The sequence below is a fragment of the Merops nubicus genome, unplaced genomic scaffold (genome assembly GCF_000691845.1).
Source record: "Merops nubicus isolate BGI_N331 unplaced genomic scaffold, ASM69184v1 scaffold20744, whole genome shotgun sequence".
Classification (NCBI taxonomy): Eukaryota; Metazoa; Chordata; class Aves; order Coraciiformes; family Meropidae; genus Merops; species Merops nubicus.
Window position 1 is genome coordinate 38,624 of NW_008603851.1, and position 17,457 is coordinate 56,080.

Genomic DNA, 17,457 nt, shown 5'->3' on the forward strand with positions numbered 1-17,457 from the left:
CCGAGCAGTAATGTCCTCATCCACAACACCAGCCTGCACGCAGTCTGCCCAGAAAATGCCCAAAGAACCCTGACTTCCAGAAGAGACACGTACTGGAGGCAAGAAAATCAACACTGAGAGATGAGGATTTTTTTAACACTTATTCCTATTTAGAGGCAGATGAGCCTTCCTGATGTTTAAAATGAAAAATGCCACTGTGATGGCATCAGTATTTCTCTCCAGCTTCCTGCAGCCGCAGAAACGCAGTTTAACAATTAACCTTCTACATCCATAAACAACAGCAAAGGCTGGGAGAAACGCCTAGCACATCACCACCAGCAGCACACACAGCAAAGTTACCACGCAGCTACGTGCAGCCACAGAACGCCGCTTAGTCCTCCTCCTCCTCCTCCTCCTCTCTTCTTCTTTCTACCCCTCCTGAAAATCCGCGACAACTCGGAAGCCGCTGGCAAAAGGCAGTTTCTTACCTGTCCCCACCGACGGCAACAGCACGGGAGGAAAAAATCCAGCGGGTTGCTCAGCCGTCCTAGTGGTGCCGGTTTTTGGGGGGCTGGCGGGCAGCTCGCAGGACCAGCCGGAGCGCCGCAGTGCCATAAAGCATCCCGCAGCCCCCGGGCAGCCCACCGCCCCACGGCCTGTCCTCAGAGCCTCTCCGGGCAGGACACCCGCCGAGGCAAAAGCGGCCAGTCCTGCCCCGCGCTCCGAAATCCAGCTCCGGAGGGTTCCCCCCCTCTCTGCTCCCAGCCGAAACGACTCCGGCAGCTGCCCCCTCCAGCCCGCCTTTCGCTAAGCGACCCGCGGAGGTGGGAGGAGGATGTCCAGGATGTCCGATGTGCTCGCCGAGCGCCAGGCACTAACGAGGAGCGATGCAGCCCGGGGAGGATAATTGGCGGCGCGGGAGCGCGGGGCTCTGCTGTTGCATTGCTCTCCTCTCCTGCATGCTAATGAGTCGTGATGTCAGCAAGCCAAAGTCGCCGCATCCGGAGCATCCGGACCGACGCCCGGCCACCCGCCCGTTTATTTACGTGGAAACCAGCCCCCTGTTAGAAATCAATAAATCCTGCCGGCTGCTTAGGGAAAGGGAGAGGAAAAAAACAATCCTCCCCCCTGGCTCGCATGGGTGCGTTTCAAAGAGTTGGCTCCGCACCAGCAGCCCAAATTGAATGGTGTGAAGACGCTAATTATCCTTCCCCAACTATCATCTTATTTGATGCTGACCGAACCTCAACTTGCTGTCAAACTTAAGACACTGCTTCTTAGGTACGTGGGCTATTAAAGCGATGATCCCCTGGCTCTCAGCAACATATCATTTTTCTCCAGGCTTTCAATGCCCTCTTAATTATTTTCTGCAGTCATTTGCTGTGATTCCCCACTGGTTTTTAGATGCAGCGTGTTTGTGCACCAGCAGGGCTAAATATTCTGGGAAATAAAAATTATTAGTGTGGCATTTTGGTTACCGCATATTTTAATACATTTTCTTTCATATGGCTCCTGAGAGATGCACGATTCATACCTTTTATGTGCATCTCAGGTGAGTACTGTGAACCACAGGAATACACCCCCCCAATGGGGATGCTGAAGCCTCCTACCCCTGAGTTTCCCCCGCCCCCCCTTAGAAAAGAAATCACAGAGAAGGATCTATGCTGCCAAATCTCTTCTGCTGCTCTTAAAGCCCATTGCTTGGGAATTAGGTGGTCACAAATGAATCTCTAATTCAAGTCAGCTGGAGGAGAGCACACTTCTTAGCTTTCGTCTTTGTAAAAAGTGAGTGGAATTCAAAAACCTAGTTTCTGTGGATGCAGAAAAATACAGAAAGCAAAAAAACCCTTGCCCAATGCAGTGATTTTGTAAAACGCCCCTGAGTTTTGGGGCCGGGCTCCAGATTTCAGAGCCCTTGATTTTGGCAATATTAGCTATGTTTACAGAACACAGAAGGATGCAGAAACTACAGCTGTGAATCTTTCTGCAGTCTCAAATGCCTTAAATTATTATTATTAAGGCTCATAAATTAGGTTTCATTATATGGAATTACACTGAAAATCTCAGGGGCGAGATCTTCAGCTGGGACAAACCAGCTCATCTCTCCCTTGGAGCTGCCACAACTTACTCCAGCCACGAGGGATGGACTGAGAACGTGCAGAGACCTCATCTGACTCAGACAAAAGAAAACATTCAGAGCTGTTGATGAAATATATTTGAGCATTTACAGTTCCTTTGTTTCCCCCTCCCTTTTATTCTTTTAAAAATTAATTCTGCAGCTTCAAGTCCAAGAGTTGACCACTGACCCTGTTACCATTTCCAGCCAGCTCAGACCTTCCTTTCACGGAGGAAGGAGCAGCACCACCTCCACTTCTGCTGGAGATGGCCACAGCACTGAGGAGGGTCCCCTCCAGCTCCACAGGAAAAAGCTCCCCTGACCCTTCAGCTTCCCAGTCTGGCACATTTTGCCCCTTCCAGCTTGCACCAGCGTTGTGGGCAGGCTGTCAGCTCATCTCTTTATGGTTAACATGCCACGGCCCCAGGATGATGTATTTGTCCTCTTAAATTCAGAACATGTTAACTGCAATACAAAGGAAATGAGACAAAACTGATCTGGGCAAAAGCAAATAAAGAAGCCTGCTTATAAAATGATAATGCTAAGGAGAAATGCTGTAGAGCAGAAATTACTCGTGTTTACTGAGATAATCTTTCTTGAAAATGTGCTACAAAAAGCACAGAGCAGTGACTAGGGGCTACAACTGGCACAAAGACAACGTGCCAGTCCCTACGGCAGGTCCTGTAGGCACCAATCTTCTCTGAACACAGGAGATAAATGCCTGACTTTATCTGCATTAACTTTCAAGGAGCAAAGGCCCTTTAGCTATAAACACTTGGGAGCAAAGTGTCTATTAGTGTTCCACGTGCCACTTGAGCAGGACCACCAGCCAGCCCCGTGCTCAAGGGAGAGGTTGGCAGGACACGAGCCTGAGTGTCCAACCTCACTTCTTGTATGACGTGCTCCGTGTAACTCCATCTACAGCAGCTTCGATCACCCAACAGCAGCCTGACATGATCCCACCACAGGGTGCATGGCCGTGTCACTCCTGTGCAACCAAGCATCCTACAGCAAACATGAGTTCTGCTTGGCTGTCTGGGCCAACTGGATCATCCCCAAGAAAGGCATCACACCAGAAATTACAAACTTTTAAGTTGATCCACAAAGATAAAACAGGAGTGAGAATCATGAGCTGATGTAAAGGATCAGCAAGATCAACACGTCTAACATCCCAGCTGTATGGCTTGCTATGAGCAGAGAGCTTTGTGCCTCCAATCAGCACGTATAATCATAATTGCTTCTGGCAGACTTCTTGTTCCAATACTCGCAAACCTAAATATCCACAAAAACAGGCTCTTCTGAGACAAGAAATCAGATTAGAAGCTGCCACATTTGGACTTACAACTTTCTGAGGAGAGTGGCAATGAGCCTTCCTGCTTTGAAAGCTGCTGGTTGACTGGCAATTGCTCCACATTACCATTACCTACTGCAAAGCTTGTGAAAAGGTCATGTGTTGGAAAAACTCCAGAAGGCACACAAGATTTCTTGACAGATTCTGCACATTATGCAGGTGTAATGGGTGTTTCATTAAGCAGCAAGGAGAACACTGAGCCCGAAGAGCACATTATCAAAGGTCACATGAAGGACTTGCACCATTACAAGGATGGATGCTGACAACTGCCAGCAAAGAAGCAAATGACGAGAAGTAAAACCTTAGTTACTGAAATAAAGAAAGATCAAAAGCCCTAGTGTAGGTGCAGAGGTGTGAGATGGACAACTCCACTTGTAAACGTAGCCACATCTTGCTGCTGGCTTTAAAGACAAAGACCCAAACACGGTCAACTTTAAACTTTCTGCCATTTGCACAAAGTCATCCCTATGGCTAATTTAACAAATCATTGTAAGAGCCCACGTTTCATAAATGCTGTGTTTTATCACCTTGGTGTATCGATCGGCTGTCAGTCAATAGGGCTCCACTGTTGACTCTCCTGATGACAACGAGCTGCACAGCACAGTGACTGGTGTCCTTGAGGTCTCTGGGCTCCTGACCCGATGAATGTCAGATCAAGTTGCCTTTCTGAATGATTTAGTGCTCATCCTCTGCTGCACTGTGCCAGGGCAGGGCACAGCACTGCTACCTTGGGATGTCACAGGGGCTCCAGCCTCCCCAACAGCAAGCCCGTCCTCGCCCACAGCATCAGGCACAGATGATTTTCCCATCACTCTTTCTACCCACAGAAATGCAGAATTGGATACTCAGGGTGGTTTTTCTCCCCTCTCCATTCCCACGCTGGCCCCCATAATTTGCAGAGAAGTAAATCTCTGCTTGCTGAGCCAGTGCTCCCCGTGCCAGGATGGGCCCAGCAAGGTCCTTGGTCTGGGGACAGTCAGAGCTGTGCTCCCATGGCCACGGGGCAGCAATAAGCAGCAGGGTGAGAGGCTGAGCGGGTCATGGCTTTGCAAACACCGGAGGGGAAGGACAAGGGGATTGCCAAAAGCTGTCAGCAGTGAGCAGGGAAGGGAGCCCTCACATGGCAGGGTCTAGCCCCACTCCACCCAGCCAGATGCCTGGTGCTTTTAGGAGACACAGAGGCACGTGCCCAAGGTATGGGGAAAGCTCCTTGGAGAATCGGAGTCATGAAATACAGCTCACGACTTTAAATTAGCTTGAACTCTCTTTTTTCTTCATTCTTTTTAAGCAGGGAGCAGACCCTCCCCCCACACCTTTCAATGCCAGAAGCAGAGATGTCTTATCTCAAAGAAAAATGGAATGGAGGGTGTGGCAGAGAGACCAACATCAGATGCACATCATTAATTCCCCAAATTTGGCCTCCTCCACTTTTCCTCAGGGCTGCCATTTGTACCTTGCCCGAGACAGACCCACTCCTGCTGTCACTGCTGCTGGGCTCCACTCATTTTTGGTGGAGCAAGGGGTAAGGATCTGTGCTGTCAGTCTGCAAGGAGGAATTTAGTTTTTAAAACACCACTGAGCCCAGCAGCAGCTGACAGAAGGGGAGGTGCAGCCCATACACACTGCGGCTGATTGTAGAGATGTTTTTCTGTATTGCCTCCCAGTTCACCCAGCAAAACAGGCCTGACCCTCACCAGCACCTTCCAGGGCACATCCTGGGCTACCTGTGTCCTCTGACCCACCCAAAGGCAGGGTGACACCTCGGGAGGACCCGGCCCATTGCATTGGCACTCCCAGGCATCACTGCTCTGCACCTTGCCCCCCCTCATGACAAGGCACCCAAAAGGACCCTCACCTTCCAGCTGTCCCCAGAGTGCACCCCAAGCTCGCAGACCCCCAGGCTCAGCGTGACCCCCAGAGCACACCGCAGACAGTGCTTCAGTCAAACACTGCATCTCTTCCTCTCTCTCTTTTTTTTTAAATCACCTTAATGCAAGAAGCTTTAGAGAGCTTAACAACCACACAGCTTTTCATAGCCTCCGGCTTTAACTCTGCACTACCACGCTTCTCACTTTTGTATGTTGAAATCAATTTTGTACCCAAATGTGAACAACAATCTCGGCACTCACGTGGGTTCTTCCCCTTTGCTAGCCTGATAGTACCCTCATCTGAAGACTTTTTAATAGTGTCCCTTAACGATGTCTACACAAGCCTCATTAAAACACTGCATTGTAATTTAAGCTAAACAAACACAACACAGTTATTCTTTTTAATGACATATTTTTCTTGGGGCCTTTCCATGAACAATAAAGCCTTCGCTGAAAATATGCTACGAAGGAAACGCATAAATCTTCAGCTTATCTGGTGGTACGTTTTCCAAAGATCTAAACCTTTGATCAGCAACAAATTAATTTTCCATTTACACAAAATAAAAGATGTATTTCCAGGATAACAAACTAACCCTGCACGTCTGCATTACCATGTGCCTTGGCAGCAGCTCAGGACTCCCTCGCTGCCTGATGCTGTCAGGGTTGCTGTCACGTTAGATGATTTTTATTTTATTTTTTGGCTTCCAACCTGTCTCATAGGGTGTTTCGGGTCAGTAGTTATGCCCTGAGGATTTCTTGCCTCTTGGCTGAGAAACACCAAGCTCTCTTCTGCACCAGCCATACACAACCCCCCAGCCAAAAGCTGTTCATCCCCCAGGACTGGGGCATGGTCCTTGACTGTCTCCGTGCTCAGAGGTGTCTCAAGCCAGCCCAGAGACACAGGTCTGTTTTTTACCTCCCTAAATCAGACCATGCACATTTTTCTCAGGCTGCCAGAAGGACTAGATAAGGGACCTATAAGAAAGATGGGAACAGGCTTTTTAGCAGGACTTCTTGCAAAAGGACATGGGGTGGTGGTTTTAAACTAAAACGGGGGAGATTTAGACTAGATATAAAGAAGAAATTATTTGCAATGAAGGTGGTGAAACACTGGCCCAGGCTGCCCAGAGAGGTGGGAGATGACCCATTCCTGGAAACATTCAAGGTCAGGTTGGATGGAGCTCTGAGCAACCTGATCCAGTTCAATATGTCCTTGCTCACTGCAGAAGTGTTGAACTAAATAACCATTTTTTTCCCTTCCAACCCAAACCATTCCATGATTATGTAATTTCAGAGGTTCCCTTGCTGGGCACCACGTGAGCTCCTGCTCCAAGCCATGTGCCACAAGCAGGTCTGGGCCCTGCACAAACCTCTGTCCAAACTCCTCAGAAACCAGCAATGGTTTACGATGGCCACGTTTCTGCTCCCAGCCAGCAGAGACAGGGCTACTTGCTCTTCACCAAATGAGAGAAAAGACCTATTTGCTGCTCACTCCCAAACTGTTAAATGCACAGGGATGTAGTAAATCCAGCACATTTCTGAATCCACCCCACGCTCCCATAACATGTCTGGGAGGAACTCACACATGTTGGGTCATGAACAGAAATGGGCTTTCGTGACGCCTTCAAGTCTTAAATTTCTCAGTGTATTTGCAAACACAGGGACATCGGCCATGGTCAGGAACGTGCCTGGCTTCTCACCTCCTAACTGCTCAGTGGGAAGAAAGGTGCCCAAATAGGTTTTTATTTCATACCTGGGAGCATGAAGTAGGCCTGGATGATACAAAACCAGCTAGTGTGAGCAGATGAATGGGCACACGTTGTTTCGGTCTACCCCAAACTCCACCCATGACAAGACTTCTACAATCCAGCTAACCTTGATTTTAAATAATCAGAAAAAAACCCAAACAACAACTACATAAAATTATGAGAAGTGTCATCTCAGTTTAAGCCTGGGTGGCTTCCCAGCCCTCTTAGGAACACAGTCTGATGCCTGGAGTGCAGGTCAACGTGTCTTTGGCTGTGGTGAGGTTTGCAGGTTGAGGCTGGCTGTCCCACTGGCTGAAGCTGGATGGGAGGGATTCCAGTGTCCCCCAGACAGCCTGGCACTGCACACCAACGACAAGAGATGTTTGTTATTCTTCCCTCTGTTTTAATTAGTAATAACAATTTGTTATCGTGGCTTGACATTTGTTCATACTTAAGAATAAATTGCTTCCTTGAACGATATGCTGAGATTACCACGGGCTTTCTGTGTTTGTGTTGGTTTTAGTAGCTCATAACAAACCATGAAATTCATTACTCTTGCCACAAGCACCCATGAGATGTGCCAACCAGGGTATGATTTATACACAGCTCAACTCATGGAAATGAAAAGGTTTTAATGTTGCCTGCAAGAAGTCAAGGGCTTGAAATCTTGTACAGCTGAATTACTAAAAAAAAAGTCCTGGACGCAAGCTACTGCATTGTTTTATCTGCCTAAGGAGCCCGAACATTAAAGTCAGGGTAAAAATAATTCGCTAAATAATTAATTCAAGTGTATAATTTGAACAGCCTTTTCAGGGATAAGCCTTCTGGCCTGCAAGTTACTTCACTCTCAGCTTTTTTTAACTGCTTGGAAGCTATACAAAGGAACATATTTAGGAGCAAAACTTCTCTGCTACAATATAATTTGGTGAAACATTCGCACAGAAAGAAATTACTGTGCCTCACCATCCTTAATGGGAAAGGGCTGCCAGTCAGAGCCCAGTCCCATTTCCCCGTGCCGTGTCAAGCCTCCTACATCAAACCCAATACACCAATCGCCAGCCCCGTCAAGATCATTAGAGCTGCTCAGCCCGCCAGGGAAAGGTCAGCACGTCACGGGCTGACGGCTGCCAGCTTCAAAGGCAGCATCAATCAGAGCCCTCATCAACGGCGGCCGTGAGAGCACGGCTGGAAAGCCACCTCCCCTCCTCCTCTGAGCTGGCATCCTCCTAACCCACCTCCCTTCCCGCACGGCCACGCTGCCATCTTCTCAGGATCCATGGGGACACGGAACTGAACCGTCTGCTGTGGGAACGGGGCACTTGCTGAGAGGGATTGAGGCTGTATCACCAGAGCGTTGGCCCCTGACTCCAGCACTAGTTCCCTCTGCTATGAGGTCCCAGCCAGTCCCCACTCTCCTGGATGGGTCCCATGCAGGCAGTGTCCCTGGAGCATCCTTCCTTGCTCAAGCCCCAGCCCTTTGCACCCAGTAACACTCCAGTAAAAAGACAAAACCACCCTGAAAGGAGATGTGGGGTTGCTGCCATTGTAGACCCACTAAGGCATAGCTCACAGATGTCCCCAGCCAATGGACTTTGGGGGTGCCCTGTACTTGTGGAGACACTAGCAACACTGTGCAGGGGTTCCTGCTCCTGCCCTTCACCAGCCTGAGCCTCAGACATGGTGCTCCCAACTTGTATGAGCCCATGAGGGCATTCTGCCCACAGCTTGAACACCAGGAGGGGTGGAGGAACACAATCACTCATGATTAACAGGGGGACATGAGCATTATCAAATGCTATTGCTCTCATCAGCCATTGATTGTTAAACATGCTGAAAGCCATAGGCCATTTCTTCCTCTTTTTTCCCCCCTACCACATAGTGCTGCACGCAGCATTATCTTCAAAGGGTGAAGCAAACATGTTTGCTAAACATGAGCAGACTAAAGTCATCAGCCTTTTAAAAACAATTACTGCTGCTAGAGATTTAGTGAGTCCCATTGTCTCGTGGTTCAGAAAGCATTTCTCTGTCTGCTTTGGAGTAGGCTGTTCTTCAAAGCCAGTGCCCTGTGACAGTGAGGAACCCCTCCCCAGTGAAATGAAAACCAGGTGGGCATCCAAAGGAGCAGTGCTTTCTTTTTGCTGAGCATTTAACTTACAGTGTCTCCTTGCAACAAAAGAACAGCAGTTTGGGGGTCATCTCAGCTGCTGCCAGCAGTGGTACTGAAGGCAGGGTTGGCCAGGCTCCTGCAGCAGGGGAGTGAGGACATTTCTGGAAAACAGTGGATGCTCTTTGGGTTAGAGCTGAGAGCCTTCCTGCAGCGTGCCATGTGTGACTGGAAGATAGTGCTCTGAGCATTATTTACACTGGTTGTACCGGTACATGGCAAAACCCAAAATACAGAGGAAAAAGGCAATGAAGCAAGTGCTGGACATCATCTTCTTCCCTCCATCCCAAACAAGCTGGGGAGCTCCAGACCAAGGTGGCTCACCTGGCTGACAACCTTGGAAATGTGGGGCTGCAGAGCCAGGGCAACGCCTCACTTTCCATGGCTCTGCTTCAGGCCAAACAGCTCAATCCTAAAAATTCCTTCTCTGTGCAAACTGCAATTATTCCCTTGTACCGGTGTGGGGAAGCAGAAGGGGAGCACGGCTGGGCTCCCTGAGGTACTAAGCACTTCAAACACGTACCTCAAGAAGATGAGCAACCATGGATGGCCAAACAGACAGATGGGGGAAGGAGAAGGGAAGCTCACGACACCAGCGAGACTATTATAATTAGTGTAATAAGCAGCAATCACAGCTCAACAGCTGCCTTCCCCTCCCTGAGCGTCTGCTACACGCACCAGCACAAACCCACTGCCAAGAAGGATTTTGACACTTGCTGTACTCTGAGCAGCATAACTTTGAAAAATGTTTTGACTTTGGTAAACTTTGTATTCCACGTGAGATGCAGAGGAGAACACTCTTCTGTTTTCCTAGCCTCACCACCTCCACCTGAGCAACCAGCACCCTGTGCTTATAGAAGGGTCATGAAACTGGGTTTAGTTGTCATGTTCACTATGATTTTGCACATGGCTTTGAATAAAACTCTGTCAGTTCTACGCTGAGTTAAACCTGCCATATTCAACATTCTAAGCTCACTGGAGCCTCAAAGATGAGCCATTCTACGTATTCCACATGAGATGCAGAGGGGAACACTCTTCTGTTTTCCCAGCCTCACCACCTTGAGCAACCAGCACCCTGTGCTTACAGAAGGGTCATGAAACTGGATTTAGTTCTCATGTTCACTATGATTTTGCACATGGCTTTGAATAAAACTCTGTCAGTTCTAAGCTGAGTTAAACCTGCCATATTCAACATTCTAAGCTCACTGGAGCCTCAAAGATGAGCCATTCTACAGAAAAGTGGCAAAACATGACAAAAATAGTTTACTGTGGGTATATATCCATCCTCTTTTGATAAACATCTGTTCAAAATCCTTCTCTGGAGCATCTCTAAGGTAAATTCCATTGAAACGTTGTCCCCACACATGCCAGGTTTGTAGGAAGTTAGCTGTGTGCGTGTAGCATAGAAAAATTGCTCTACAGCCCACCAAAATCCAACACAGACCTGGTTTACAGGAGGGGACTTCTTGAAAGAAGAATATTTTAAAGGATTGGAAAGTAGATACAGTGACATAACTGGAGCACTGTGATTTTTTTATACCAACAGTTAATTAGAAACATATTTAAAATGGTGGAGAAGTTACAGGGTAGATGCTCACTCAGAATTATCTGGGGATTTAGGTGACCATGCCACTTGCTGGTGGCTCACCAGCAGGGCCTGTGTCATCTCCACAGGAGCCTGGCACCGGGTGTGTTACAAGGCCATGGTGCCACCCCATGCTGCTCCTGGCTGTGGCCACAGCTTGGAATAGCCAACGTCAGATGCACTTGCTGCTCTATTTCAGATCTGCACCATGTGCTATGACATTCAAATGAGTATTCTCCAAATTTTGGGCAGCTGAGGGGTAAGGTCTCCAAAACAACCTCTGGTACCTCCAACAACAACTTGCAGTTTTTCTCATCCTGGGAAGGAAAGGAGTGACCTGTTTTACCTATGATATCTACAGCCCTTACTCCTAAACACCGGTTTTAGAAGTTGGATCATCATCTGCAGCCAGTGCAGAGGTTGCAAAGTCATTTATGTGACAGGCTCTGGGTTCTAAAATGCAAAACACACTGTGGCTTAGACCTAGACTAATTCTGAGTCATTTCTGGTGCTCACACTCCAGGAGGGATTGCTCTTCGTGCTTCCTTTCTGTCAGCCCTTGGTCTAACAGAGGTGGTCAGGGGAAGCAGTCAGATGCTCAGGATATCTGGACATTTTGGCAGCAGTTGAGAAATCATCTCCCACTAATTTTTAATTTTTTTTTTTTTTTTAATGCTTCCTTTCTGTCATCCCTTGGTCTAAGAGAGGTGGTCAGGGCAAGCAGTCAGATGCTCAAGATATCTGGATATTTTGGCAGCAGTTCAGAAATCATCTCCCACTGATTTTTAATGTAGTTTTTTTACACAAAGTATCTACTGTGGAGATGCTTGGAGGTGTGAGCTCTAAGCTTTTCATGCAAGGGACTGTTTCCTACAGTACTTAAGGAAATAAAAGCATGGAGACAACAAATAATGACAAGCTTGGAAAGTAGAAAATGTTTACATCGAGGAAATTTAACCCCTCATGAAAAGATGAAGCCATAGCCAGGCTGGGCAGGAGAGCTCAGGAGTAACTGCAAACTGTGACCTTCTGGAACCAGGATGTCAACAAAGACTGCATCGAAGGGTTAAAAACCATGATGTGTGAAGCCTGAACAGAGACATCTTTAATTTCCTGGTGCAAAGAAACACATTTGTAGTTCCCTGACAAGTGGCACGTCAAAGCAACAGGAGGAGTGACAGTGGCTTGCTGTGACTGTGAACCTGCCCAGCTGGGACTCAGCTCCCCGTGGACCATCCGTAGCAGCTCTCACACAGCCCCCTTCCCCTTGAGCACACCTCAACCACCGGTTGTGCAGCCGAAAGATAAGTGGCAAGTTAATCAAAGCCATCTCCTGGCACGCCACATGGCATCATTTTATGTGAAGGGACAAGAGGTGACACACCAGGGGCTGAGAAGAAGCACAGTGATATGCCCAGCATGAGCCACACGACTCTCGTGAGTGTCACTGGGAGGGGCAGGGCTCTGTTCTCACACACGGGGAAGGGGAAAGGTCTCAGAAAGCAGAGCACGGGTCCAAGTCAAGCCTTCCCATTGCCACTCTGCTGTAAGGTACCAGTGGAAATTAATAGGGCTTTCAAGTACATAAATAGATTGCAGAGACATCTGCAGTGAGTCTATCAGCTAATTAGTCCAGATTAGCATTTATTTAATTCAACAGGCACGCAGGTAAAAGAGGTGGTTCTCTTACATCTGTATATGTCCCTTTTGCACTTGTTAAGAAGTAGGACAAAGCTAGAGACAGGAACACCACGATGAACTTTTGCTCTCCCAAGGGTGCAATCTGAGCTGGGCACATCACTGGCTGTGGTTAGTGGCCCACGAGTGCCAGTAGCACAGACACAAACCCTCCACTCCAAAGCTCAAACCTGGCAGACCTGCACAACCAGTACAGCCTTTGGCACCAGCCCGGGGCCAGTCTCAGGCTCACACTACAGATCTAGAGCAAGTTATCCTGAAATCTGACACGAGACCCTGTCTCATCTCAAAGGAATATTTAATCCGTCAGGCTGCTGCCGCTTCAGACCTTCCTCTTGGTGCTATGGGAACATCCTTTGCCACAATGCTCTAGCTGAGGATGCAACAGCTGACAAATAAATGTATTTCAGTCATTTAAATAGCTTCATTTAACAGATATGGGACACACATTAGATTTACACACCAGGGTAATTTGATACTTCCACACTGCTAAAAGCAAGCACTAATACCATTTTATTATCAGTTCTAATCTGCCTGGCATCATTTCACAGCCATGGGTAACTCACTCCACTCCACTACCCAGTGCCTACAACAGCTGTTGGACGCAAGCCCCCAGCCCCAGCAGATTTCCAGTGAAACCAGTGAATTTCCTGAGAATCTCTGCTAATCCCAGCCCTTCACAGCAACTCAGCTTTGAGCAATCTGAAAGAGACACACGAAGTCACTTAAGCTTACCTCTGTAATTGCCTGCTCTTGAATCAGGGGTTCCATATCAGCCACTTGTACTCCCATAAGACATGGCAGTTGGAAAAATCAGACTTTAAATATTTACCATAAGCATTTTCAAAACTATAAGAGAAACTACTGAAATCCTGCTTGCCACTGCAACTCCCAACGCCACGCCAGCTACCAGGGACACGTTGGGGTAACAAAGCAGGCGTTCATGCCCTTCCTCTGCTGCAGCTCCTTCCAGGTCTAGGGCTGTGAAACACAGATTCCAATTCTCTCGGCAGCTTTCCTGCACTGCCCAGTGCCAACACGGTCAAAATGTTAATGAATACCATCCCATAAATATTTAATGCACATTTTCCTGTGAGTCCTGTGGTGATTAAACAGCCACCTCGTTACCCAGGCCCACCTTTCTTTCATTTTTATCTTTGTACAAAATATCAAGAGTTGGCACTATACCCACTATTCCAGCTGCTGGAAACATCTCTGCATAAACAAACTCCAACGGGTGAAATCTAAACACAAACTTCCAAGGAATGTAAAGAGAAATCTAACCCTGTCAGAGCAAATATTTCATCTCAGCTACCTCCTCCCAGGATCTGCAGAGAAAGAAAAGCAGAGGCGACAAGCCAGCAATATAATTTCTTTTTGAGTGCAGTTATTCATCCGGTTTCATTGGCTTTTTCCATTGGGTTTGGAGGTCCTGGCCACAATGGGGATGTGCAAGTTCTGTCTAGATACAGGCATCCCTGAGTACAACCCTGGAGCCAGCTCTTCTCTGACACCAGTCCCTAAGCTCTGCTGCTCTCCCTGCAGCTGAAACTCTGAGGATGTCCATGATTTGTCTGAGGTTACACAGCAATCCAGGACAGACGTGGAAGGGAACGTGCATCACCCAGGGGCAATCACCATTGCTGCTCTGGCACTGCAACATCTGTGACGCTCATCTGTGGTGTCCAAAGCACAGCTGACCACAAGCTCCACCATGCTTACATTACAGCATCATGATAATCATTTAGGAATCATGATATACAAATACTAGAATACTGTTTTTTTGATCCATTACCGTTGCAATACTCAAGTCCTTCCCATCAACCGTCAGCTGAGAAGTTATTTTGCAAACCAAGGAAAGCTGCAATTCCCCTGGGCTCACCCAAGACCACAGGAGTAATGCTGAGTGCCCAGAAGCAGCCCATGCAGGCAGCAGGGCTGGCAGCACTGAGCGTGGGGTTGGCTTGTGCTGTCAAACATGACCCGGGGGATTTCGAGTGCTGCCATCCAAGCACATCCTGGCTGGAGCAAGCACCAGTGCTGGAGACACTCCCTGGGGCTCTGCATCACGGGGTGATGCTCTGGCTTTCACATGGGCCATGGGAAAGGTTTTGTCCATGGGAGGAAAGTCACACAGTCCAAATTCACACCAAGCTGCTAAAAATATAAAAGACTCAAAGGAATAAAGCTTGCATATGTCAGAACTTTTGGTAATTCCTCCCAAATACATAATTTTTGGCACGGATGCTAAAATGTAACGGGAGGGCAAGCATTTAGTTCTATTTTAGCTGGGAGAGTCCCAACTTCTGTCTCTCCAGTTTATATATGAAAGCAGGCTCATTATGCAATACGTGTTTCAGTGAGTTCTGCATCAGGCAGGGTGTGAAGCTAAGGCTAACGAGGGGAATATCATTAAGAGCAATAAAGAGTACAAAAGCATGAACAAATAGCCTTGTCTGAAGCATGGGCTGCTGCTGCTTGTATCACAAGGAGTCTCCAAAGTGAAAAATTTGTCTCTGCTCTGAGATATGGGAGAGTGGGCAAGAAATAAGGGGTGTGTGGGCAGTACGAGTGAAGAACGGGTGCCAGCTGGTGAGGCTGCATTTGTAAAGTGAAGTGCAGGGACACTGGATGGTCAGCTCAGTGCCATATGCTAATGTATGGGAAATTCAAAGGCCACTGGAGATTAAAAGATTAATTTTCTCATCCAGAAGTGGCCCTGAGACACCACCCCATCCTGGTCAATACACAAACCCAGCATTCAGAAGGCCACTTCAACATATTTCTTTTGTCTGCATAACACTGGTGCCAGGAATAAATGCACAACTACTCTGCCCCACTTCAAATTTGTTGGCACCAGCAGAGCCAGTCCCTAGGAAGCACCAACACCCACCTCTCAGCATCACATCTGCAAGTGCCAGCACATTTCCACGGCCAGCCTGAAGTGGCTGGCTGGATTTATAGGTCAGCACATCCATGAATAAAGCGATGGTGCCATTTTGCTCAGCCTGTGGAATCAGCTCAATTCCAGCCCCTCCAGGTATCTCTGCTGGGGAAGGACCTGGCAGTGGCCAGCAAGATGCTCCAGCACTACCAGTGTGGTCCCCTTGTCACCATGGTATTACCATGATGATCCCACAGACGCCTGATGGAGCAGCACCAAGGAAGGCAGCTCATCCAAGCTCCCTGACTGACCAGTTATGAGAGCTGCCTTTTGGAGAGGAGAGAAATCCTTTTAAAAGTGAAAAAAACAGGAGTTGTTTTTTTTTCCCCTCCTCTGAGTGAACGAATAGACTCACTTAAGGTGTAAGTAGATCAAGTAGCTAATTGAGGAAATAACCGATAACTTAATCAAGATCATTAGAGGAATCAGCATGTTGCTACCATTATTTAAATGGTGGCAAAGCAAAAATCCTCTTGTGCAACAGGAGCCTTCAAAAGCTCTGGGCAGCCCAATCTGCATGGGGGAGGCTCCCATGTCACCCCGTTGCTCCCACAGCCACTGAGGAATATACTCCAATCTCCTGGTAATTTCCCCCAGAGAGAGAACTGGATCATCCCACAGCCACTACCACAGAAGTCCCGAGTGAGCGATTTGCACGTTGAGAGACCTTCACGGTAAGAAGCAGAACCATTGTCTGCCCGGGGATGCAGCCCTGCCTGTTTTCAGCTGGGTGAAGGGAACAGCCCCTTTACAGAAATAAAGTCAAATATGTTGTGCCATATGCATTTTGCTTTTGGCATCTTGTGCTGACTTTGCTCCTCAGCCAGCTGCTCCTGGGATGGATTCTGTGAGTCCTCCCCCCCACCCCACTCCCCAGCCAAGGGGGTGTTTGCATGCCAGCACCACATCCCTCTAATTACTCCACCAGTTGCACAGATAAAACATCTGCTGGAAGAGCAAAAGAATCCTAAAGCACACAAATAATTTGCACTGTCTAAACAAAGGCAAACAGAGGATGCTGTTAAACACCCACCCCCCCTCCCCAGCTCAGAGCAAACAGCCCCAGGACCTCTGCCCAGAGCAGGCAGCCAGAAGGCTGGGTGCTCCCCTGCCTTCCCCGGCAGGAATGAACCTCTTTTTCCAACCAAATACCTTGTTTATTACTGACAGCTTAATTCCTGAAGTATCCAAAAGTGATTGAATTCAGCAAGTTTGATTAAGTACTTAGCAGCCTTTGTTTTGCCTCAAAGGAATTGGACATTTTCTCCTGAATTAACACGAACAAAGACAAAACAAACAAAAAAAAACCCCAACAACCCACCAGCATCCCAATGTTAAAAATAAGTCTTTATCCTGTATTAAACACAGCTGTTGAAGGTTCAAAATTCACATTTTGTCATTCCGTGCAAATCCTCACAACAGCTGAGAAGACACACAGCGCGTTTGGAAACCTGGAGCTCAGATAAGCTCCAGCCTCCCACGGAGTTTTACCCTTTGGGTGTTTTTCCACAGAGTAAAAAAGCAGGAGTGGCTCAGGGGCTAGTGAAAGAAGTCATGCCTGCATCAAGGAAAAGTTTTGCCGTGTCCTCTGGGTCAGATAGGAGCAGGGGATGTGGCACATCCCTGTTGGGGGGGTAGAAGTGGAGATGTGTCTGGCCCCCCGCCTGCCCCTGGGCTCTGCCTGCAGCAAGAACCTGCGTTTGTGGCAGGAATCAGAGCTGGAAAAAGGAATCACTTCCCAACACAAACATTTGTACAGCCTTCAAGCAGCTCATACTTACAAATGCCAGAAATCGGGGGCGATTACTTACCCAGGCTAAAGAGGCATTCATTTCACAGGCTGGAACCCCCCATGTCAGGGGTTCTGGGCAGAAGGGTGGCTGGGCAGTGGCCAGGCGGGTGCTGGGGGCCGGGGAGCATCCTCGGGGGGCATCCTCAGGGGGCAGCACTGCCCGCACACCAGCGAGGCTCCGGTCATCTGGGGAGGGAAGGCTCCCAGCTGCC